The 26,599-nt window shown below is 45.3% G+C and overlaps 1 long non-coding RNA gene and 1 other non-coding gene across 12 annotated transcripts; both read left to right on the top strand.

The window, feature by feature from the left end:
* The first annotated feature begins 206 nt into the window (after positions 1-206).
* LOC124668025 lies at positions 207-8,013 on the top strand. 11 transcript variants are annotated; one of them, XR_006991532.1, is made up of 8 exons: positions 937-1,703; positions 2,504-3,080; positions 3,432-3,498; positions 4,262-4,370; positions 4,488-4,625; positions 6,141-6,284; positions 6,657-6,769; positions 7,013-8,013. It is a non-coding gene; the product is annotated as an uncharacterized LOC124668025 (long non-coding RNA). The 11 variants fall into 11 exon arrangements; XR_006991530.1 differs by adding an exon at positions 207-305 and having other exon boundaries at positions 1,630-1,703; positions 2,504-4,370; XR_006991533.1 differs by having other exon boundaries at positions 902-1,007; positions 1,630-1,703; positions 2,504-4,370.
* LOC124668830 lies at positions 4,973-5,067 on the top strand. Its single transcript, XR_006991908.1, has one exon. It is a non-coding gene; the product is annotated as a small nucleolar RNA snoR31/Z110/Z27 (small nucleolar RNA).
* Positions 8,014-26,599: the final 18,586 nt, after the last annotated feature.

Below are 26,599 nucleotides of genomic sequence, written 5' to 3' on the forward strand. Positions count from 1 at the left end.
GCCTTCTTTCCATGGCACGCTGCGAGTAGGGCCTCCTCGGAATTGGGGACTCCGTTGTTCGGTGATCTTCACCTGGGCAGCTGCTACTCACCAGCCTTCGCCGACGCCGCTGATTTCCTACGGCCGGCGACTTCGTGGCGGCGCCCGACGACAAGCATGCTGCCGTGGAGGCGAATGGGTCCGGAGGCCGGGCGGGACGCGTCCACGTCGTGCGGGAAGGTGGTGGAGCTGCTCGCCCACAGGGCCCACCGCGGCTACCTCTTCGACGCCGCCATACAGGAATTCATCGACATCGGCATCCCAAGGTACTGAATTTAGGCGCGCTCTAATGGATTGCTACTGGATGAAAACAATGTTTTTTTTCTTTTGCTTTGTTCGTCAAGGTTTTAGGGATAATACTGCTTTGCAATTATATGGATCTGACCTTCTATGGTTAGTGCAAGTTTGATAAATAGTTTGTTTAGCACCTGGATACCTACTCTCAAAATTATGTAATCGTTGCAGCTGATATATTTAGTTTCCTTGGGTTGGCAGCACACATTTTCTCGTTTCTTGTGTTTGTGGCACATGAATGAATCCATTTAACAAATGCGTAATTACACGCACAGATGGATCTGATGAATAATCTCCGAGTAAAGTAAGGTAGCTGACCCCAAGTTCTATGCTACTAAATTTAGGAGTGGTCGAATGGATTGCTGCACCATGAATATGCTGCTTGGTTTTGCTTTGTTAGTCATAACTAGTGTATTCAGTTCAATTAAATCTGTTTAAGCACAACTCTGTTTAGCAATGGCCGCTTAATTTTATTTTAAATTATTGTACTTTGTGTCCTGTCCTCAGCTACATAAAAAAGGTTGCTACTATTGGTTCATCTTTATCTTTTTTTCTTTTTTGAACTAGGAGCATCTTCTTGAAGAATGTGTACAATACAGACCATCAAGAAAATGTGTGCAATACATATGTACTGTGAAGAATAGCTTTGACCTCAAGAGTTGAGATTACTTAATGTACTCATGCTTTTACTATTCACATGCACATTGAATTGTTCACATGTCCACAGCCTAGACACTTGTTTTGTAGTACTGATGTTCTTGTTATATTTGGATCATTTGAATGATTGCTGGTTCCTTTTTGTAGTATGGATTCGTTTGAATGATTTTTGTTTGGAAATATATGCTAGCATAGTTTGCAAGGCTAAGATGCATAGCAGGCTAGCAGCTAGTATGTAAAGCTAGCACACTTGTGAATTAAAGAAGCTACCTTTTGTAGTTAACTGAACCAGTTTCTTTCCACTTATTAACCTTTTTGCACATGGGTATGTGTACATTAAACAGACCATGTAATAATATTTATGTAGGAGCAATTTACACTCTGAACTTTCTTTAGGCGCCTTCTAATGGATTGCTACCGGATGAAAACAATGTTTTCTTTTGCTTTGTTCGTCAAGGTTTTAAGGATAATACTGCTTTGCAATTATATGGCTCTGGCCCTCTATGGTTAGTTTAAGTTTGATAATTAGTTTGTTTACCAACGTGATACCTACTCTAAAAATTATGTAATCGTTGCAGCTGATATGTGTAATTACCTTGTGCTAGCAGCTCACTTTTTTTCGTTTCCTTGTGTTTGCAGCACATGAATGGATCCATTTAAGAAATGTCCTAATTACATGCATAGATGGATCTGATGAATAATCTCCAAGTAAAGTAAGATAGCTGACCCCAAGTTCTATGTTACTAAATTTAGGAGTGGTTAAATGGATTGCTGCCCGATGTATATGTTGCTTGGTTTTTGGTTTGTTTGTCAGCACTAGGTGTATTCACTTCAATTAATTATGTTCACTTTCGATGCACAACTCTGTTTAGCCGTGGTCGCTTATTTTATGTCTGTTAGACTATAGCAATTTGACTCTTTGAGTCATGTCCTCAGCTCGACAAGAAAGGTTGCTACTATTGGTTCATCTTTAACATTTTTTTTGAATGAGGAGCATCATCTTGAATTTTATGTGCGGTACAAAGAGGTACCGTGAAGAAAACATTTGCCTGGTGCTGTTGTAGCTTTTATCTCAGGAGTTGAGATTACTTAATGTACTAATGCTTTTCACTTGCACGTTGAATTGTAAACATATACTGAATATCAGTGGAACCCTTTTCTATTTTCTCACAGCCTGGACACTTGTTTTGTAGTACTGATGTTCTTGTAATATTTTGATCATCTGAATGAGTGCTCGTTCCTTTTTTGCACATGGAGCTACCTTCTCTAGTTAGCACACTCGTGAATTAAAGAAGCTATCTTCTGTAGTTAACTGAACCAATTTCTTTGCACTTATTAACCTTTTTGCACATGGGTGTGTACATTAAACAGACCATGTAATAATATTTAAAGTTGCTAAATACAATCTTCATTCTAAATTGGTGTTATGTAGGAGCAGTTTACACTCTGGACTTTCTTTGACTATTTTGTATCAAAATACCAATATCGTGGTTGCTAACATTCAATTCTGCAGGTACACAATTCGGAAGTACAAGGATGATTGGCTAGAACAAGATAGTCACCTACACTCTACAATCTGTAAAATTAATTTTGAAGCCGTGAAGTTGCGGCCGGCGGCGGCAACGCGAGGCACGTAGGGCCTTCTTTCCACGGCACACTGCGAGTAGCTCCTTGTATGAATTGGGGACACCGGTGTTCCGTGCTCTTCACTTGGGCAACAGCTGCTCACCAGCCTTCGCCATCGTTGCTGGTTCCCTATGGTCGGCATCTTCGTGTCGGGGCCCGAAAACAAGTATACCATGGAGCGAGGGCCTTATTTCCGCGGCACGCTGCAAGGAGCGCCTCCTCTGGATTGGGGAAGTCAGTGTTCGTTGCTGATCTTCACCTGGGAAGCAGCTGCACACCGATCGGCATCATCCCGACAGAAAGTATGCTGTGGAGGTGAATGGGCCCGATAGCTGGACGGGACGCGTCCACGTCCATGTCGTGCAGGACGGTGGTCGAGTTGCTTGCCCGCAAGGGCCACCGATGCTACCTCTTTGCTGCCGATGTAGAGGAACTCGTCGACATTGGCATCTGAAGGTAGTCAGGTACTAAATTTGGCCGCACTCTAATGGATTGCTAATGGATGGAGATGATGTTTGTTTTTCTTTGTTCGTCAAGGTTGTAGGGATACTGCTTTGCAATTATATGACTCCGGCCTTGTATGGTTAGTGCAAGTTTGATAATTAGTTTGTTTACCTCTTTGATACCTACTCTCATAATTTAATCGTTGCAGCTGATATGTTTAGTTTCCCTGGGTTGGCATCACACATTTTCTCGTTTCTTGCGTTTGCAGCACATGAACGGATCTATTTAACCAATGCATAATTACACGCGCAGATGGATATGATGAATAATACCCCGAGTAGCTGACCCAATTTCTATGTTACTAAATTTAGGAGTGGTTGAATGGATTGCTTCCCGATGTTTATGTTGATTGGTTTTTGGTTTGTTCGTCGGCACTAGGTATATTCAGTTCAGTTAACTTTGTTTAATTTTGATGCACAACTCTGTTTAGCAGCGGTCGCTTATTTTATTTCTGTTATACTATTGCACTTTGAGTCTTGTCCTCAGCTAGACAAAAAAGGTTGTTACTATTTGTTCATCTTTAGCATCTTTTTTTTTAAACGAGGAGCATCTACTTGAATTCTTTGTGCAATACAAAGAGGTACCGTGAAGCAAACATTTACCGGTGTTATTGTAGCTTTTACCTCAAGATTTGAGATTACTTAATGTACTAACGTTTTTGCTATTCACATGCACGTTGGATTGTTCACATGTTCTGAATGTCACTGGGACCCTTTTCTATTTTTTGACAGCCTGGACACTTTTTTTTGTAGTACTGATATTCTTATAATATTTGTACCATTTGAATGATTGCTTGTTCCATTTTTGTAGTACAGATCGTTTGAATGATCGTTGTTTAGAAATATATATATGCCAGCATAGTTTGCAAGGCAAGGATGCATAGCAGCTAGTATGTATAGCTAGCACACTTGTGAATTGAAGAAGCTACCTTCTCTAGTTAACTGGGCAGTTTCTTTCCACTTATTAACATTTTTGCACCTGGGTGTGTGTACATTCTGCAGATCATGTAACAATATGTAAAGTTGCTAAATACGATCTTCATTTTAAATTGGTGTTATGTAGGAGCAGTTACTCTGAAATTTCTTTGACTATTTTGTGCTCAATATACGAAGACCGTGGTTGCTAACAATCAATTTTGTAGGTACAAAATTCGGAAGTACAAGAATGATTGGCTAGAACAAGGTAGTCACTTACAGGACTCCACAGTCTCTAAAAACAATTTTGAGCTAGATGCAAGGTTCATTGTGTAGGTTGGGCTTTTCCCTTGCTCGTGGTTTTCATTAGATGGAAACTTTATTTTGCCGTCTTCTAGTCCAAAAGACTCGTGCATCTCACACTGGTGGTTGGGTGATTTGTTGTGTACGTAGGACAGCGAGATTGAGTGGGGCGAGCTATGCTAGCGCCACCGTAGGCCACACGCCTGATGTTCATGCCTTTCCGCTGCCAGGACCAAGGGCAGAGAGGCACCCATGCCCTGACCTAGCTGCTAGACGACCTGAGCTCGGGTAAGTAGTGTTACTGATTCTATATGACTCTATCCGTCTGTGATTGGATTCCACGTTTTGAGCAATGAACAAACAACTTGTTTAACTATAAAGCTGCCATAGGATATTGCATTGAAGACAAATAAGCCTCCTCTTATAGAAGCATTGAGGACATCCCTAGCAGAATTGAACCAAATAACTTATTATGACTACTGAGTAACTATGGATCCTTTTTCAATCCGGCTTATTGTTTTTTCCTTTTCTTGCTCTTTTCCTTTTTATATCTGTTGGCATACATGTAGTATGTTTACCCATCTTTGCATCTGCAAACATTTTTTTCATTAATTTGATTTCATGTTTTTTTTGTCAGTATCAATTGATGAAACCTTGAAACAATCTAAGGACACCTTCTGTAACTGTTCTTATCTTGTGAATGGGAAGTCATTTATTTTCCGATAATTCTAAACGTGCCTACATTGTGCTCATTGTATGCATGTGTAGATCTATTAAGAAATTTCTGATTTTATGCTATCTATGGGATTAGGATTCTTCTCATTTGATTTTTTGTCTTTTTTATACCATAAGAGTTATATAAAGAGGGTTGAGCTCATTAATAGTTGCATGCTGGAATTACTGTCAGATTTTTAACTGAAGATAATTTATGCAGCTTTCTGAGGTTCGAGTGAGACAACGTTTTATATAATCTACTGCTATTTCTTATATGTGTTCTTTTTATTTGCCATAAAGTCCCTTCTTTTTATTCGACAACAACCTTGTGGCTTTGTCTGGGTTGCATTATCATTTCATTTGTTTAATTTGGTGTGTGCCATTTTGCATCTTTCTTTTGAGGAATTCTCTACAACTTTGCTTTCTTTTTATTTGTTTAATCTATTGTTATTTCTTATAACATGTTTTTGTTATACTAACTTTATGCAAGATCGATGTATTCTTGACTCATCCTTGTAACGTAAAACTAGTGTTATGTTGATATGTCATTTCACTTAGTTACTTAGTTTGTTAATTCTTTCCGGGACAAGATAGTCTCTTTGTTTTAAGGATTTGTTTGTGGAATTGCAGGTGCGATTCTTAGTAAGAAAAAAGATGGACATTGTTGCAAATGGGTGAATTCGTTTGTTGTTAAATGATCATCTTATTTGTCCTAGAGCATCTATGTAGAGTAGATGTCATGTTTTCCATGTACTGAGCTAGACATAGATTGTGGTCTTGGATCTGGGAGCATTTGACATTTTGGCTAGCTAGATTGAACTAGCTAGACTGAAGCTTTGCACTATTTTATTTAATCTTCACCTAGGCATCTACCCAAATTTAACTAGCTAGTGCTCATATAATCTCATGATGTATGTACCTACTTATGTACTTTGAGTAGCCAGTGTTTTTTCATGCATACGCACATATATGTGATGGGTGCATTTTCTCAAATTCCCTTAATGTTGTTGCTTGTTATGCACCAATTAATAAAGTAGGATCGACCCATGTGTGGTTTATACATTAACTCCTCTCATTTGATGTGTGCAGTTAGTGTTCTCAATATCATCAACTCTCTACGGTTGGCACAAGGAACTGCCCTGCAATAAACCCTTACAGGCAAACAATTGTACTACCAGCCAGTCAGGAGTTGGACCTTGATTAGAAAGATCAGTGCTGGGCTATGGCTAGGAGGTAAATGACTCGTTCCCCTCCCTATTTTTTTAAAACTATATTATTTGTTGTGTGATTTGGATGTAAGAAAACTGGGTCATGCTATTTTTTTAAACTCATGCTAATTAACCTTTTAGGCTTTTACTAATTATCTTAACAATGTTCGTGACTACTTAACTAGTACTTGACCGCTTCATTTTATAAGACCGCATGCTAATTATTTGTTCCCTTTTCTTCTAAGTTATGTTATATGTTTCACTTGGCATGAACAAAAACATACTTAGCGAAGGTCCTTGTTTCATTAGTCAGCAACTTCGTTTTTATTTTACTTCAACATGATGTGTGTCTTAGTTTTGTTTTGCGTATTAACCGGTGTATTTCATATTTACACAGGGCAGTCCGTGACAGATCGGTTGCACCTAGGTGAAGGAGATGGTGTAATATTGATTCTGATCTTTGCTTGTCTTTTCTAATCACCGGTTCCAACGGGTAGTCCCAAGGGCCAGGTGAACTTCTAGTTTTAGTGATGTTGCTTCTCCAATCCTGATCCGTGTGCCTGGTTGATCTGCTTGCTTGTTCTCGCCATATCTTCCTTTTCTGTCTTTATTTAGTATAGATTCTTCTAGATTTTGTCCATTCTAAATTCATGTGTGTAGAGTTATAAGTGAAAGAAAATGGCGCTTCTTCTTTTATCCCCTTTTTCATATATGTTCTTGTTATTCTTCTATCTGAACGTGGTCTTTATGCAGGTGCTCTTGTGATTTGCTCTTGGTTGGATCTGGTGGTCATGATGTCGTGTTGGTTCCAGGTTAGCTATCTGTTAGGAGGATGGTTCACGGCTTTTGTATCTGTGTCTGTGTGGTTACATGTTGCTTCTTGCATGATGTAGTCCTTTGTTGTGGTCTTCTTTTCTGACCCTCGTGTGCTGTTAATTCAATCTGCTTTTACCATTATCCAGTCTGCTTTTGATAAATCATTTAGTTCTGGAAGAGTGATCTTTTTATATTTCTTTGAATCTAATTCTATGGAATATTTCTAAGACATGTTGTACTACTGTTTGAAACTTAGAATTATAGAGGACCTCGAATCAACATGGAGATGTGATCTTATAAGTTATCCTTTCAACAAAAAATCTAAATAATATAAAGGATTATAATGTTACAGTCAGACCGAGAAGCTATGAGTAGGATTTACTATTATAGCAAAGTTCCAGCTCTAGCTTTGAATTATATCGTGTTTATGTGTTGAACCTTTCTTGGTATGTTGTCATGCAAGTGATGGAAGGATGAGCTGATCATCTTTGACCAGTGGCAGCTGCTCCTGACGGTGCTAGAGTATAGAGAGCATCAGGCTGCCGTGGCGTGCCCTCTGGTGGAGATGCACATCCGTGGATATGGAGATGTCCAAAAGGTAGCGAGGGAGGCATTTGTTAATTTTTTCAAGTGATGTTGTAGCTTGTGAGGTACTAGTAAGCTCAAGGTCCAATGGTGCGGTATCTTCATTATTTATCTCAGAATTATATGTGATGCAGAGCTACATACGAGGTTTAACTTTGAAGTAGATCTAGTTGTTTCGTTCGATGGAAATGAAAAGCAATTTTTCCATCTGGGTGGATCCATTCATGTCTCAGACATGTTTTGACATTGCTGTTTCAAAAGAGAAATGCTACATTTTTACCCGTTCATTTGTGATTGTATTATATGTCATACTTTGAAATGCAAGTACATGTGTCTTTTTGTACCGTTGATAACTTTGTTGTGCCCAAGTCCAAAGCCACAATATTCTAGAAGAATATGATAATGTGGTTGTGGTCGGCCATGCTGCAGTAGGCAACCATGCAGCCGCTGATACTTGTTGTGCCGACCTCGCAGGCTCCCTCTCGCCTGTCTATCTAGCCACGGTTGTCGCTGCAGCTGGTTCCATGCAATCTGAGATAATAACCACACAGTAGAAAATCCACAATGAGTGGGATTTCTCAAACCGATGTAGTCGTGCTTGGTGGCTGATTCCAGTTTACTTTCTCTGACCGGTACCTTAATCGTTCCTAGGTAGCTACGATAGTTCATCATGCTAGCTCTGCTTGAAACATACAACAGTCGAGCTCCAGCATTAGACATGTTTTTTTTTTCCTATGGAAGCACTCCTTTTTCAAAGAATTTGACAGAAATCTATCTGCTGTTTTTTTGACGAAAAACTCCGCCAATCTACTAATAATCATCAATATCAATACAAATAGATTCAAAAGTAATAAAAAAAATTACATGGAGGTCTTTGGACCACCTAGAGAGGACTACAAACATTGACAGGAGTTGGAGGTGCGCCGCCATCCTCGCCCCTCCATCACCGGAGCCATGCAAAACTTGTCGTAGTATAACCAATGGTAAGGAAATCGGTAATCGTTAACTGCTCGGTTGGCTTGGGAGTAGCGATTAATAGGAATTTGGACGATTAACTGATTTAATCGGTCGACTATTAATCGGTGTAACCTACACAAATTAGCACTTAAAAACAATTTATATAATAAAAATAATAGTATGTGAGCCTCTATATGTCTGGTCCTACTTCTCTAGAGCCTAAAATCCCACAAAAACATGTATGCTTCTCCTCCGTGACCTTATCTTCAAGGTCACAAGCGAATCAGGATCCACTAGTCGAAGCCGCGTTTCTTCCTTCCACTTCTTATCCTCTCACCCCTGAAAGTTTATCTTCTCCCACCACCTACCTAGCTAGGGTATGACCCCTCTTACACCTCAACCACCTAACCTATCGAAGGTGCCCTTGAGCTCCTACACGAGTTACTCAAGGTGGTCGAGCTCCTGTATCTAGGAAACTGAGAGTAACTGGTCTGGGTGGACAAGGAACTAGTTGGCGACAGCGGAATTCAAGTTGTTGGAGGCTGCAATAGAGCGGGAGCTTTGCAAAATCTACTTTATTGGGGAGGGGTAGTCCATGTACTAGCTATATGCATTGAAAAGTTTATAACTTTTTTGACCAAGTGCAGTAGTTAATCGGGAACATACCTAGTAATCGGACTTTCGGTATGATTAATCGGGCTAAAGGATTAACACAACAGATTAATGGTAATCGACACGGTTAGGCCCCTAGTAGCGATTAATCGGCCTAGTAATCGCTGAATCGGCCTAGTTTTTGAACAATGAGTATAACTTGTTGTAGTAGACAAATATAAAGTGGTCGTGCTGAGGACCCAAAGGACGAGACAACAAACGTCGCCAAAGATGGCAACCATAGATCAGAAGAGACTGACCGGAAACCACACCAATGAACACAAAAACCCGCCAGGCACATGACTCCACGCGCCCTCCGCCGATGCTAGACGCATCTCGAGAGCGAGGATAGGGCGGGGAGGACTTTATTTTGTCTTCAGGATGTAGCCACCATCTAAGACACCGAAAAAATCTAACAAAAAACAAAAAACCTCCCGCCGACGAGGGGCCGTGATCACCACACCTCGATGCCCCAAGGGCCAAGGCCACCGGAGGTGGAGATGACTGGTGGTGTCGCCAGCGAGGGGACGTAACCCTACTACCATAGAGGCCACCTCCCGATCTCCTCCTACTAGTAGGTGCATTGATTTTACATTGACGATATATCGCCGACTGTGAATTCAAGGAATAAACAGGTACATTTCCCTCAAAAAATAAAGAATAAAGATTTTTAGGGTCACGAATAGTTCCAGTTTTAAAAGGTAATGAAGAAGATAATTGTCCCGTCCATAGCTAAATACGTACATGGCTCGAAAATTTGCAACACGTCCTCTGAATTGATGATCATGATTTGAGATTTGTGGAGGATTAAACTCTCACGGTCCAAGCCTATGAAAATAACTTGAGTCAAATATGAGTGTTAATTCTTATCGTCTACTACCAAACAAGGATGCAAACATTACTCGTCTTCCCAAACCTATCTCCTAGTAATAAATTCCCTTGTCTAAATCCCCTCCCGTTTCGCGAACAGGCTATATATGATCGAGACGAGCATAATTTGGGGAAGTGACCCCAAAGCGTGAATAGTGGAAGGAGTCCATCCATGTGTCCAGGTCCATCTTAATTAGAGACGAAACAAGGAAACACGAGGGAGACTAGAATCCTGTGATTAAAGGATGACGCGGATCTTGTGGAGAAATCAATTATGAGACGTCCCTTTGTTTTCTCCAGGTGGACCAGAAGCCATGTCATCGATCCGTGTGGTGTTCTCATCCAGACGGTCCATTCGTTCCAGATGAGATGAGTTTTTCGTCCCGGGTGAAAATAGTGGCGGCAAAGACGAAAAAGTGGCGCCAAGTTGTGAGGTTTGAACGAAAACAATAGTCTATAAATATGAGGAGGGGCGGAGCCAACGCGTGCGTCGCGTGTGACTTAGACTTTGACTCTTTACTCGTCGAGGAGAGGAGAGGAGAGGAGAGGAGAGGAGAGGAGAGGAGAGGAGAGGAGAGGAGATGGTATACTCCGTCGTCGGCTCGATCTATTGGGCAGCCGAGTTCATCGTCGATCTCATCCCATCCGCAAAGAGGAGAGGACGGATCCAGTAGGTAATCCACCAACTCTCAGATATTCCATGGTTTCTGCTCATGATATTTTACCTTTTGTTTGTTCATTTCTCCCATCTATCTTTGGATTCTCTTGTTTGCAGATCTGTTTTCCGTATCAGTCTGTCGTGGTTTAAGTAGTAGCAGCCAGTCCGGGAAAAAACTAAGAGAGATACCAGGGACTGTTCTTCAGCCAGTAAGTAATTCAAGTCGACATCTTGTTTATTTTCATCCGCGCGGCTGATTCGTTGGAGTGTAGGCATTTTATTCATCCGGGCGGGCCGGTCCGGTGAAGCAGTCATCCTCGACCGGTTCATTGGATAGGTTGATGGAGCAGATGGGATGGATTTCCCCACACATATAAAATGGATCGGTTTCTTCATTTGTTCTTCTTTTCGATCACACCCAGCAGCAGCAGCAGTTTCCCTTTGATTTGATAGATGATTTCCTTAGGTGATTTGCTAATCCATCGATCAGGTCGTGCGTGCGAGAAAAAGATGCTTTTTTTTTTTGGGGGGGGATGGCTCCGCTGCGTTGGTCGTGTGAGAAAAGAAGACATTTTAATCCATATGGTCCTTATATAAAGGTAAATGCACTATCCAATGGTCCTTATATAAACAATTCCTAAGGATTCATAAAATCATTAAAATTCTTACAAAACACTTATATTTAAGAGAATCCGTAATAATTATTTAATTGTGCATGCATTCGTATATTTAAGATATTGAGATACATTGATGCCTTAATTCCTTTATATTAACATGAGATGCTCTCCATGTATATACCGAGCTCTCGACAACTTCGTCGTGCGATCACACACCTTTAAAAATGTGATGAAGTGAAGAGAAGAATTCCCTCCAGAGATACCGAGGAGGGGAGGAGGCACGACAAGCTGGTTTTCTTTTTGTTGAGAAAAGCTGCCCTACAGAACATGTTGTCCAACTATCAAAAAGCTTCCAAACTCAACTAAGCCGATAAATATTTTATGAAGTGAGAGGATATGGTCACCCTATGTTATAAAAACTAACATTGGTCTTGGAAATATTGGCCAAACTATGTTATGAAGAGAGAGAAATCGAATTTAGCAAATTCATGAGAAAAAAGATCAGGTTGAGGTAAAACTTTAAGGGATGTTGATATTCGGGGTTCATTGGTTGTCACGTGGTGAACTTCGACCAAGTCCCTTGAAGGTTGGCGGACATGTACCATTCGTTTTTGATTTTATGTTTTGTAACTTCGCACATTGTATATCTTCCGAAACATCCCGTCTCTAATTTCATATTTTCCTATGAAATTACAAGTTTATAAAACATTTAGAAATTCCACAATAAACAAATTGAATTTTAGAACTTCAAGAATTATGAACTTATAGAAATCTTAAACTTCTAAAAAATTAAACATTCTAAAATTCCAAACTTTTCAAAACTCAAACTTCTATATCAAATTCCAAACTTCTCAAAATTTCAAACTTTTTAAAACTCAAACTTAAAAGAACGCAACAAAAGTATAGATGTGGATAAACCTTCTTAAGTCTTACATGAATAAAGGAATGAAATATCAAAAAGCTTATATGCGCAATAGTATAAAAGGGACATCCTGCTAAAATGCTTATTACTTGATCCTACTCTAAGACCCTGCAGATCGACGGCCGGTCATCAAAGCCGCATTGTACATGCTCAAAGACTCGTTAGTCTCGGTGTAGGCAAACGTCCGGTAGATAGACTGCAGCAGAGACGTCACCGAGTCGCCTTTGTCCTTGCGTTCGATTTGCACCACGCCACCGCCGCCCTGCAACCTCGCCGCTCCGCTCATCTTGTGCCGATACAGGACAGATGTTTCGCCGGAGCGTCCGTGCGTCAGGACATAGTCGCCGTGAGCAAAGTGCGGCACGGCGAGCTCTTGCTTCCGAAGCTTATACGCGTCCAGGACGTACCGGCGGCTCCAGCTCTCGCCCTCCAGCACCCACACCGTCAGCGAGTCGTCGCCGCCGCTGACGGCCACGCCCAGCCTCGCGTGCACCTTGGTCAGGCGGCATGTGCTCGGCCTAGCCGGCACCGGCAGAGGGGCGGTGCGGGTGACACACTCGTCTTCCAGGTCGAACGCCATGACCCTCGCGGTGAACTCCGTCATCCAGTACACCATGCCGTCCACGTCGACGAGGCTAGAGCGGCCGAGGCTGCACCTCGCGTCGGGGCCGGCTTGCACGTCCCGCCATGTGGCCTCGCCCAGCGTGAACACGTGCACCACGCCGGGCTCCCAGAACGGGTCGAAGCAGCACGGGACGTGCACCACCTTGTACTGCCCCGTGGTCGGGTGGCACGCGAAGGCGTAGGTCTGGTGCCAGCTCCTGCTGCTGTTCCGGTACAGCCGGACGGAGGCGCTCGGCATGGGCAGCGGCGGAAGGCGGAGCTCCTCGCCGGTCGCCGGGTTGGCAAGCATGATGGCTCCGCCGGGCTCCTGGTCCTCGCACAGGCAGACGAGGCCATTGCAGGTGCCCACCACGCTCATGGGGCCGGCGTACGCTTTTATCGCCAGCGGGCGCTGCCACAGATCCGTGAGGCTCCCCGGCGACAGAACGTCAACGACGTACGCGGCACCCTCGGTGGTGACGGCCAATACCTTGGCGCGGCTCCGCATGTCCGCTGCTGCGCGCTCGTCCACGACGTCCCGCCAGAGCTGACAGACGAGGCGGAGACGGCGGCGGGCGTTCGGCGGCAGCCGTGTCAGGATGTCGGCCAAGACGTCCGTGGCCGTGGGGAAGTCGCAGATGTTCTCGTTAGCATCGTCCATGGCCATTGGCCAAGGGTTAATATGCTGTCTCGCTGGGCTGTGTCGCTGATCACCAGGCTCTAGATCGATCTGCTATATCTGGGGTATCGTCTTGTACGCAAAGCCGACGTTCGGTTGTATATATATACCCGTTTGTACAAGAGTGTTTGTCGGCTTCGGATTTACCGAAGGTCGTTGATCTCAAGTCGGTTGTGAGTTCGGGCCGGTCACGGTTACGGAGTAAGCAAGCTTACCTCTCGTGTCAAATCGGACATAGAAGTGTTATATACTCCTCCAAATAATAAGAAAAAAGAAATACTAATAGGCATTCAATCAAACAATGAATCGTTGCTATAGTTGTATTTCAAAATAGAAACATACAAATGATAGGAATTTCTTGTACTTTTTACTCATCTCACCTTTTTTTTTGTTCAAACTAGTGTTAGGATTATATCTTTTCATATATGTAACCGAATATGCTAAGAGCATAAAGCATATTCCGATATCTAGTCAATCCCGTTAATTGAGTCAATCACTAGGTATAGTTGATACCATGATCGGATCCCGAACAAGTAAATGATCGCGAGAGTCATTATGGAAATCTATATCCCGCTGATGATTATTGATCAGAGAGGTGTCTCAATCATGTCCACATTATTCACGAACTGTAGGGTGACACACTTAAGGCTCGTCGATGTTTTTAAGTGGATACGGAACACCGGAGAAAGTGTGGACAACATAAGGATTGTTTCGTATAACGCCGGAAATGTTGGAAAAATGCAAATAAGATACCGTTGGATTCGTTATGAAAAATACTTCAATATGTGACTAAATTTGGAACAAAAATATAAACTTTATAAAACCAAAATTACACATACATGTCTATGTGGCTATAGTGCCATTTTTGGGGTTTAAGGTTTTCTCAAAAATAAAATATTTTATAAATTTCAAAACCTCCGAACAAAATAGAGTATTGATTAGAAAATCTTTTGAAACTAAGGTTTATGAAAACTTCATTTTGGAGATTAATTTTAAATAACTTCATAAAGTTTTAAATCCTGGTGAAATTTCAATCAAGTTCACTCAATCAAACATTAAACTTATTTTTATTTTACATTCCAAAATTTAGAAAATTTCGGGATGTGACAGCTATCGTCCTCGTCGGCCTTCTCCTCCTTTGGCGCCGGCAGCTCCGATGGTCCGGCGAGATCGACGAAGTTGGCGCCGTGGTCTCTGGCGAACCACACCCCTGCCTGCCGTGGGTCCAGCGTAATATGTCGATAGTCCTCGTCGACAGAGCGACCGACCATGAAGTTTAGGCCGGGGAATTCCTCCTCGTCGTCGTCACCACGGAGGGCCGCCTGCGCCTCCGCCTCCTTCTCCCACCATTGTTTCTTCTTCACCAGCGGAAGTGGTGGCGAGGTCACGGCGTCCTCCTCCTTGACGCGGGGGCGGCAGCCCGACCCCGTCGTTCGACGGGCCGGAGCAGAGGACGCGCGCCTCGCATCGTCGCGGATGACGACGCCTCCAGAAGGAGGCGCGGGCGCAGCCGAGCCCGAGCGACGACTGACGACGATCCGGTGCGCGAGCTTCTGGAAGCCGCGGTCCTTTCCGACGCCCTATGCAGAGTCGGCGGCGCCGGCGCCATGCACGTCGCCTGTGGGAAGTACATCGGGTCGCGCTGCCTATCGGCGCGGACGCGCTGGCGGAAGCCGTACAGGCGAAGCGTGGTGTCAACGTCGCAGCCGTACCACCAGGCACGGCGGTCGACGATGTTGAAGCGGCCGCGCAAGCGGTCGGCCGCTCGCGCGAGCTTGACGGAGCGCTCATCTTCGAAACGCCGCTGCCAGGCGGGGCTGTCGACCGCGTTGTCCGTCAAGTTCCTCTCCGTCGACGTCAGCAGGCTGGGTCGTTCTCTCGCGAGGGCTCGCGTCTGTGGTCCTGCCGATGGCGATGGCGGCACAGCGAAGCTGGCATTGGAGACGTGTCAGCCGTGCGGCAGTTTGTATTGTAGTGGCACGGGGATGCGGTGCCACTACAGTACGTCGGCCTCGTCGAGGCTGAGCTGCAATGAGCGGAGGCTGCTTCCGGCCTCATCGTTGTGCGCTATCGCCGGCGGGTGCGTGGGAGGTTTGCGCGGCGGTTGGACGGCGGTGGCTAGGGTTGGAAGGCGGGGAACAGAGAGAAGTGCGCGCCGGTGGGGTTTTAAGGGAGGTGGCGGACGCGCATTGAAGCCGCGTGGGTAAGGTAGGTGGACGTCGCGTGGCAAGTCGCCGCCCTCGCCGCTTGGATTTCCGCGCGGGAGGCCATTAACGCCAACGACCAACCTCCCTGCGTCGTTTCCGATGCGACCCGCCACGTCCTCTCGCTGACAAGGCACCCTCAACGCGAAAACCATCGTTCCGCGAGGTGCCGGCGCCCCCGACTCACGCCCTTTACCAAGGGGCCGGCACGGGGTTACCGGCGTTTCTATTGGGCTCAAAAAAGCGACAGCGCCATTTGGGGCGCACCGGTGTGAGCCTATTTTCGCTGCCGGCCCCAAAACGCTATCGGGCCCGCTATGGGAGCCACCGGTGGAGATGCTCTTATTCAATTTAATTAGGTTGTTTGTTGTTCTGTCAGAATTCTACTGATGCGGTAAGCAACTAACTGCATCTAGCGCTTCTTGGTTCAGCTCTCTCTGCGTTTTTTTTTTTTTTTTGCGGGTAAAAGTGAACTTTATTACTCAATAGGACTTACAATCAGGTCCGCCTCGAGGAACTTCCGAAGACATTCAGGCCCCGAGCTCACCCATGTAACCGTTCTACTACTCTGCGTTGATGTACTGGGTGTATGTATGGAACGCTGTGAAGTTTGAACTGGAGCGTCGTCCAAATTGATGTAATGGGAATACTGTAACTCTTCGTTGTTTGTTCAATCAAATAGTCCATTTTGTTTTTCTGAGGCTGGCATCAACTAGTCATGACTCATGAGTTGTGTTAAGATATTTGCTTATCTGTACAAAGAAAATATTTGCTGTACTACTTGTCCGCATGTTTTGCAACAGCCAGCTCAACGATGTGTTGTTTCTTGTATCTCTGGGCAAAGTTGGTGATTAGTGAAGGGTATATACTGTATTATTCTTGTCAGGGTTGAAGAAGAATTCCTGACAAAGAAAAGAGTGTATTATTCTTGTCAGGGTTGAAGAGAAGAATTCCTGACAAAGAAATGGAAGGTTTCATCAAAGAAACGTAAAGAAGATGGGGTTATAACATAACCATGACGACCAAATCATGGGTTATATGTAGTGCCCATGCATGGCAAATTGTACAGATTAAATGATTAACCACACGCATGCAGGTTAAAACAACCACAACAAGACCTGTTAATTACTAAGAGGTAGAAGGTACAGAGACAGTTACAGTAAAAACATGTTGCAGACAACACACCGTTGAGAGATGAATTGGATGAGTTCAGAGGGAAATAAAGCAGTCCATGGATACGAGCGGGATGTTGAGGTCATCTACCAACTCTCCACCACCACCGCTGGTCTTCATCCTTCCACCAGAATCCACTGATCAGCATCGATAGGAAGAAGACGTATAGTGGTATTTCAAGACAGCTGATACATGTACTAGTGCAACACAATAAAACATGAATCCACGGACTACAGAGGAAACACAGATTTATGAGGCAAAATCCCAACACGTTTCAGAAGAAACCTTTCCTACAGGAAAGTTGTGTTGTTCCCACAACAGTTTATTCCCTTGCTAAGTATCTTCCTACGAACAACCATGAACAACATCTCCAAATTTAGTTTTACAACACAAATCGGAAACATGTACATACCCTGGATCACTATTAGCTGAGACAGTAAGTGAGTTTCCCCAATCTTATTCTTTTAGACGAACAGGGACCTCTCCCCAGTTCCAATTCATTACGAAAAGAAGCCATACGAGCTCATTAAAGCATCCAGACTACTAACCAAATTACTAATGCTAGAGTTCAAAAACAATCAACGACGATCCTTAGAAAGAGGAAAGCCAAACTATTTTTTTTGTTAGATTACAATTCACCTTGCTCAGTATCTCTGCACCCACTAACTTCAGATCACACAAGTGCTATTATACTCAGATCGAACTTGTGCCCGAAACTTCATAATGCAAGGGGGGAGTCTCAGCTTAAATATATTATCACCATAATAGAGTCCTTACAAAATTAACATTAAAGCTAAAAACGACATCCACTATGAGCAATGGAAGCCTAGAGATCATTTAAGCTGCTAGAGAGAAGCTGGATTATTGTGTAGGGAGGAGAACCACGACCTATGTCTTTAAAGATTTTTGCTTCTCTGTCGTACTGTATGCTGTAAATGTGGATGCCATGGTTGAAATCTAGGCCTTTTGTGTAATAGATGCAGTTGGCGTCAACTGATGGGAACTTATCAGCGTTAACAGACAAGCACCTACAGTACCCACCTAGGAAGATGGCCTGGTTGCCAATGCTCTTCACACGCTGTAATTCATGTGTGTCAGTGTCCATCTTGTAAACCCGCATGCCATCGTTTAGGTTGAAAATGATCAATATTTCTCCAGCAGACTCCAGTAGGTAACATCGATTGTCATATCCTATAATGAAATTTAGTATAGCTTCGTCTTCAGATACATCAGTATCTTCATCGTCAGACATCTCAGTAGGATCGGCATTGAAATACTTGATCAGATCAAACATACTTTTGGCCGTATCAAGTGGAAATGGTGGGCCTGATCCCAGCTCACCATTAGTGTAAATACCTCTGACGGAGAGCCTGATCAAAGGGCAGGCATTCCTGTCCTCGTACACGGCAAGACTTTGGCTACTAGGATCGGCCATGTACACCGTCCGGGGTGAGTCACGTAACGAGCCATCAGGAGCATCAACCACCTTGTTGCATAGCAAGAGAAGCGTAGGCGAAGGACCAGAGACCAGAGCAGCAGACTTCACGAACTCGTCAGGCATGGGCGCAATGAAACGAACCATGTATCCTGTCAAAGGATTGAGGACGCTCACGGTGTTATAGGACTTGGTGTCGACCAAAACGAGGAGACCATCCCGGGTGGAAACGGCAATGTAATAGCCGCGGAGCAGCGGGAGCTCCTTGCGGAGGAAGCCTCCGGTGGCGGTGTTCACCAGGAGGTATGTCTTGCTCGCATAGTCCTCGTCGATGATGACCCAGTGGCAGGGGCGGAACCGACGGTCGGAGCTTAACTTGGGGTCATCGGTGGCGGAGCGCCAGCTTTGGCAGACGGCACGGAAGTCCATATAGTAGTCGAGATCACTGGTGGCCAGGAAGCATTCGGCTATGCAGTTGATGAGGTCGGCTGGGAGGGAGGACCAATCTGCAAATTCCATGGTGGCATGGGTGGTTGGAAGGATTGGAGGACTGAGATCACTTGGATTTCCCATTCTTTCATTTAACAGCCTAGATCATGAGAGTTAAGAGTGAGTTAGAACATCGACGGGCGCGGCCGCGTCCGGCATTTCTGATCAGCTCCATGTAAAAATGACGACTTTGTAAAGCATAGAGGAGGGATGTACTCACAGAGGGCAAGGCGGAGACGTAGCGGCAGGTGAGGAATACGGGGAGCGTGGGCGCGGTGGTGCCGACGCCGCAGTCGAGGACGTGGTGCTGGTGCCGGGAAGCCCCGCACGTACGCCGGTCGAGCGGTGACGTCCGCGGCCGCCGCGAGATCTGCGCGGATATCCCATAATACGCACAGGCATCGCCGCTCCCGACCGGATTAGCGCTGAATCTGGGAGGAGAGGGGAGGGGATTCGACGAGGGTTTATAGGGTTCAAGGAAGAGATGAGAGGAATATATTTGGGAACGATGGCCATGGGACCCACTGCCAGTCATAGGGAAAGCATCGTATAATTTCGGCTACTACATTACTCACGCCTAAAATTCCTCTACATTAGAATCAAGAAGATTTATGTCAATCCCACTATAATTTGCTGGATGGTATAAACTAGAAATAGTAAATACAAGAAAAGACACAAGATTAAAATGTTCTTTGCTATGGATTCCTACGGGAACTCATGTCTAAAAAAATATTACGGTAAGTTAAGATTAGAGCATCTTCACCGGCCGCTCCCAAATAGACGCCGGAAGGGGTGCCGGCACTGCCGTATGAGGGTCTCCGTCAAAGCATCCTCTATTTGGGATGCTGCTCCCACACCGGCGTCCTCCATACGTCAACCCCGATTGAATTTGAAACTTGGAATGACATTTAAAACCAAAATTCATACGAAATTTATACAAAAGTTACTCCAATTTAAACCTAAATAAAACTTAAACTTAACCCTAATCTACTGGCCGTCGGTTGGAGCGCGCGACGGGCCTACCTCGTCGTTGTTCTACCCCTTTGCTGCCTGCATCCGTGCCCACCTCTCGGCCCTTTCTTCGCGCATCTGGCGGTGGAGCATGGCGGCCGGCGTCGCAGGAGCTTTCCGGCGCCCTGTCCCCGTGCTGCCAGCCTTTGCCGAGAAGCCTCGTTATCGGCGCGCCTCGCTTGCTCGCGGGCAAACGACTCGGCGTGGCGATGAGCGTTTAGCTCGATGAGCTTCTGTCGCTCCGCCTCCATGAGGAGGCGTCCCACCTCCTCTGTGGCCGCTCGTTGGCGTGAGATCTCGAGGGCATGCTCGAGGTTCGCATCGTTGACGAACTCCCGCTCCTCCTCGTTCAACCTCCAGAAGCGTTGCACGTTCAATGACGCTAGGATCGTTGCCTGCTCCGGGTCGGCGGGGGCCTGCGGCTGCTCGCCCCACTGCGCCGCCTCCTCCGCCGCCTCAGCTTCTGCTTCTGCGACGTAGGCCTCATGCCACACGGCGAACCATGGGTCAACTGCGTCGTCGGAACTGTAGTCGGCGTCGGGCTACGGCTCCGGCTCTGGCTGCGGTGGTGGTGGTGGTGGTGGAGGCGCACGCAGCGCGCGACCGTTGAGGCCAAGCATGGAGTACGTCGTTTTAAGACGACAAGGCATTTTTGAGGTGGAGAGGAGAGACTGGCGCGACGGCGGTGGTGGAGACGAGAGAGGACATCGCGGCTACGGTGGTGGAGATGAGAGGATAGCACCGCGGCGGTGGATGGTGTACGTAAATAGGGGTGCCAACTACCCGCATTTACGGCGGCGTAGGCGAGTGGACGCCGTGTGGCCATTCGCCGTCTCATCACCGCCTCGGTTTCCACGCGGGAGACCATTAAATGCCAATGACCAACCTTCCCGCGTCGCTTCCGATGCGAACCGTCGCGTGCTCTCGCTGACAAGGTGCCCCCACCCGCGAAAACCGTTGTGCCGCAAGGCGCCGGCGCGCCCGATTCGCGCCCTCACGAAAGTGTCGTCACGGGGTTGCCGGCGCTTCTATTGGGCTCGAAAAACCGCCGGCGCTATTTGGGGCGCACCCCCATTTTCGATATCGGCCCCCAAAATGCTATCAGGGCCTCTATCGGGGCCACCGGTGGAGATGCTCTTACAAATATTGTAGATTTAGAAGCAAAGGGAGTACAAAACTCATGACTTATTAGAGTGCTACTTTTTGGGTGGTTTAAGAAAATAAGGTTCGGATTTTTCGAGATACTAGGAGAGAGAGAGAGAGAGAGAGAGAGAGAGAGAGTATTGAAGCAACTTTTATCGAACCTTTCAAATGAAAACAAGAATAAGATAGATTTTCGTTGGAATAAGAGTCAAGTAAATGCAAAATCAAAGAAAGGGAGCCTAGCTCACTTGGTTAGGGAAGTAAGCCAGATATAAACTCCTAGGGATGCAAATTTGAGTTATTATTATTAAAAAAAAAATCTATGCAGAGGTTTTCCTACCGCATTTCTTTCAAAACAAAAGGTAAATGCACAATCCAATGGTCCTTATATAAACAATTCCTAAGGATTCATAAAATCATAAAAATTCTTACAAAACACTTATATTTAAGAGAATCCGTAATAATTATTTAATTGTGCATGCATTCGTATATTTAAGAGATTGAGATACATTGATGCCTTAATTCCTTTATAATAACATGAGATGCTCTCCAGGTATATACCGAGCTCTCGACAACTCCGTCGTGCTATCACACACCTTTAAAAATGTGATGAAGTGAAGAGAAGAATTCCCTCCAGAGATAGTACCGAGGAGGGGAGGAGGCACGACAAGCGGGTTTTTTTTTGTTGAGAAAAGCTGCCCTACAAAACATGTTGTCCAACTATCAAAAAGCTTCCAAACTCAACTAAGCCGATAAATATTTTAAGAAGTGAGAGGATATGGTCACCCTATGTTATAAAAACTAACATTGGTCTTGGAAATATTGGCCAAACTATGTTATGAAGAGAGAGAAATCGAATTTAGCAAATTCAGGAGAAACAAGATCATGTTGAGGTAAAACTTTAAGAGATGTTGATATTCGGGGTGCATTGGTTGTCACGTGGTAAACTTCGACCAAGTCCCTTGAAGCTTGGCAGACATGTACCATTCGTGTTTTAGTTTATGTTTTCTAACTTCCCACATTGTATGTCTTTCGAAACATCCCGTCTCTAATTTCATATTTTCCTATGAAATTACAAGTTTATAAAACATTTAGAAATTCCACAATGAAAAATTAGAATTTTAGAACTTCAAGAATTATGAACTTAAGAAATCTTAAACTTCTAAAAAATTAAACATTCTAAAATTTCAAACTTACAAAATTTCAAACTTTTCAAAACTCAAACTTCTATATCAAATTCCAAACTTACAAAATTTCAAACTTTTTAAAACTCAAACTTAAAAGAACGCAACAAAAGTGTATAGATGTGGATAAACCTTCTTAAGTCTTACATGAATAAAGAAATGAAATATCAAAAATGAGCTTATATGCGCAATAGTATAAAAGGGACATCCTGCTAAAATGTTTATTTTTTACTTGATCCTACTACTCTAAGACCCTGCAGATCGACGGCCGGTCATCAAAGTCGCATTGTACATGCTCAAAGACTCGTTAGTCTCAGTGTAGGCAAACGTCCGGTAGATAGACTGCACCAGAGACGTCACCGAGTCGCCTTTGTCCTTGCGTTCGATTTGCACCACGCCACCGCCGCCCTGCAACCTCGCCGCTCCGCTCATCTTGTGCCGATACAGGACAGATGTTTCGCCGGAGCGTCCGTGCGTCAGGACATAGTCGCCGTGAGCGAAGTGCGGCACGGCGAGCTCTTGCTTCCGAAGCTTATACGCCTCCAGGACGTACCGGCGGCTCCAGCTCTCGCCCTCCAGCACCCACACCGTCAGCGAGTCGCCGCCGGTGACGGCCACGCCCAGCCTCGCGTGCACCTTGGTCAGGCGGCATGCGCTCGGCCTAGCCTGTATCGGCAGAGGGGCGGTGCGGGTGACACGCTCCTCTTCCAGGTCGAACGCCATGACCCTCGCGGTGAACTCCGTCATCCAGTACACCATGCCGTCCACGTCGACGAGGCTAGAGCGGCCGAGGCTGCACCTCGCGTCGGGACCGGCTTGCACGTCCCGCCACGACGCGTCCCCCAGCGTGAAAACATGCACCACGCCGGGCTCCCAGAACGGGTCGAAGCAGCAGGGGACGTGCACCACCCTCGCTTCTCCTCGCAATTAAGCGATCGATCCCCTGCTCTTCGGTCACGTTCCGGCCGGAGGTGCGATTCGGTCGCATCGCGGGGCAAATGCGTTGTTCCGCTCGCTGCAAATGCTGCTGCGTTGGGATCCATCGTTCGCCAGGTTTTGCGGGTTTGCGCGGCCAGGCGGGGCAAAGTCGGTACGTTGGCCAAAGTGGACTTTCTCGGTCGTTGCAACGCGAGCCAGCGTCCATCCCACTTGCTTCCATTTGCTGGACCTCGCCATTTATTCAGATGATGTCCGCTTCGCTAATTGCAGATTTCCAGTCCAGCTTGCCGCTCACGTACACATGCATAGGCTAGGACTAGGATGATGATATTTGTAGAATCATATTCAATGTTCACCTCAAACACATTTCTCTCAAAAAAAAAAAAAAAAAAAAAAAAACCTCAAACACATTTGTTGACTTCCTTCCTAACATTTAGTAGTAAAAACTTGCAATCAGCAGGACAGATGCTGCACATTCTAGTAATTGGGGTTTCGGATGGGAACGGCGCGGGTCGACCCACCGGGTCGCCGACCCGACCCAAAATGTCAAGGCCGATGGGTCGCGCGGGCCAGCCTCGAATAAAATTTGGGTCAATAGATGCGGGACCGAGTAACCCGACTGGTCAGCAAGGCCGGCCCACATCGTATCTACGGCATGCTAATGGCCGCCCTCTATCGCGCCGGCGTTGCTGCCTCCCGCTTATGTCTAGATCACCGTCGTCTATTTATTTTCCGGCTGTCAAACGTAGCAAAGCTATCTCCCTGCCCCAATTCATTTTGGCGAAACGTAGCAAAGCTATCTTTTTCCGATTCCAATGCATTTTAAAGTAGCCAAAATTGCTTCTTTTGACGACTTGTTGCTCTGTCCCCCAAACCGTCCCCCAAAGGGATTTGGGGCACGCCGGACAGAAACAATGTTCCCAGTCGCGTGCCCCAAAGGCCTTTTTTATCCGGCGCGGCCCAATACGGTGTCCGGCGTCCCGAGCCCGTCCCCGCTACACAGGGGACACTCCGGGCACGCCGGACACCTACGAAATGAGAGGCGAGGAGGCGCGGGCCCGACGCGTCAGCAACTCGGATGCTCAATCGCCGCCTACGTAACGACGGTGCAGTTGCCGGGAAGCGGAACCGTCGCATTGGCAACCGCGTCGACCGACGCGCCAACCGCCGGAATGGAGCGCAGACTCCTTGGAAGAGCAACCGCCTCTCTCGACTTCTGCGCCGCCGTTCATCCGCGCTCAATAAGACCCGTGTGCAGGCGCTTTCGGATCTTCAACCGTCCGCCATTGATCCAAGCTTCCATCGACGATGAGCTACACGTCACAGCTTCCATCCGACTCCTCCAGCGAGGGCAAGTCTGCTGGATTTCACCATTGGTGGAACAGAACTCGGACACCCAGCAGCGGCGACGATTCCCCACCATGATCTCCTCTGGTGGTGGTGGTGCGCAGCGTCGGCGGTGAAAGCTAGCTACCTGCCTCAATTCATTTCGGGGCAACGTAGCAAAGCTATCTTTTCGATTCCAATGCATTTTAAAGTAGCTACAATTGTTTCTTCTACCGACTTGTTGTTCGCACAAAGACACTAATATGGCAGACGTTGTTGACTGAGGGATGATACATATTATCATTATCTTTATTGGTACCGTATTTTGAATTTATCAATATACGTACATAGAAATAGCAATTGGAGCAAGCCGGCCGCGCCGCCATGGCTCAGGGCGTCGTGGCGGGGCGCCGCCGCCTGTATCGCTCGTCGCGGGAGCGGACACGGCTGGGAGGGGAAATGGTAGTAGATAGGTTTTGGTTCGCTGCGTTATGTCCAGCGCTTGATCTTCATCCGACGGCGCTGAGTGCACGGGCCGCTGAAATGGCCGTCGGGCAGGAACTTTGGAGAGGAGTTACGGCCCATGTAACCTTTTAACGAAATTACTGGAGTGTCTAGTGTCTACTAATAATCCGTGAAGAAAAACTGGAGTAAAGCATTTTACTTATGATCTCAGACATGAAATGCTCAGGGCCGGCCCTGAGGGGGGGCAGGCGGGGCGGCCGCCCCGGGCCCCCGGTACCAAGGGGCCCCAACTCTGAACTAGTGGCAGCGGCAGAGTAATTCATGCGGGCGCCATTAGAGCAGCGAGCAGTTTGTGCCTCTTCTCTTCGTAGGTTGAAGAGAAGGACGAAACGTTATTCTAAACATGGGCTTTTTCTCCCCATCCGTTAGTTTTGGGCCTTCTTCCCTTGCATAGCCCTTTTTTTCTTTTAGTTATGGACTGAACCATAGTAGTAAGACTACCATGCAAACACATAGTCGACGTTCATTTTCATCATGCTAAAAAAAGTCATACATACCCTTTACATTGTGCATCATCTAATAGTTGGCAAAGATATAATTGCACAAGGCTATGGCTAGGTAAGAGTTTAATTCTAAGCCAACCAGGTGTGGTGCACGACATTGTTCAACCGTTTCCTAGACAAGAGTCTGAGATTGCCGATCACCGACCCTCTGGCGGACATGATGAGGAGACGACATGATATTAGAGAAAATATTTAATACAATATGCATAAATTATTTATCTAAATGGTTCTTTTGTATGCACTTCATGTGTAAAATTTCTATATTTTATTTATAGGGACCGAATCGAGGAAGGATAATATTGATGATTTGATTCACCCACTTTCTAGAATAATGAAAAAAAAACATCAACTAATCAGTTCACATGCTTTGTCACAATTTTCATCAAGGTCGCTGATGACTTCTTTGATGGTATCAAATGCCAATGCCATCGGTAGCTAAAAAACATATGAGTTGATGGAGCCACAAAGACTTTATGGATAGTTTAAATAAATATCTTCAAATTATCATTTATAAAATTGTAAATGATGTGTTTGAATGTGCTTTATTATATATTTAGTTTTTTTAGAGCAACTCTCCTTTATTCAAATACTCCCTCCGTCCCAAAATGTAAGGCGTCTAAGGATTGGTCAAAAGTCAAACTTTACTAACTTTGATCAAATATTTAGAAAAAAAATTACATCTACAATATCGAATGGACATATTAAAAAAATATACTTTATGGTGAATCTATTCATGTTGATTCAGTATTGTAAATGTTTATATTTTTATGTATAAACTTGATCAAATTTAAAAAACGTTGACTTCTGACTAACCCTTAGACGCCTTACATTTTGGGACGGAGGGAGTAATATCATAATTCATAAAAACACCCTCAAGTGGAGTTTGGAACCACACATGCCGGCCTAGATCTCGAGACACTGATAACATTTATTTATAATACAAATATGAATTATATATTAAGGGCCCTTAATTTAATTTCGCCCCAGGCCCTCGAAATCTCAGGACCGGCCCTGGAAATGCTGCTAGATTAGGTGTTCTGCGCAATTGAT

The sequence above is a fragment of the Lolium rigidum genome, chromosome 6 (genome assembly GCF_022539505.1).
Source record: "Lolium rigidum isolate FL_2022 chromosome 6, APGP_CSIRO_Lrig_0.1, whole genome shotgun sequence".
Lineage (NCBI taxonomy): Eukaryota > Viridiplantae > Streptophyta > Magnoliopsida > Poales > Poaceae > Lolium > Lolium rigidum.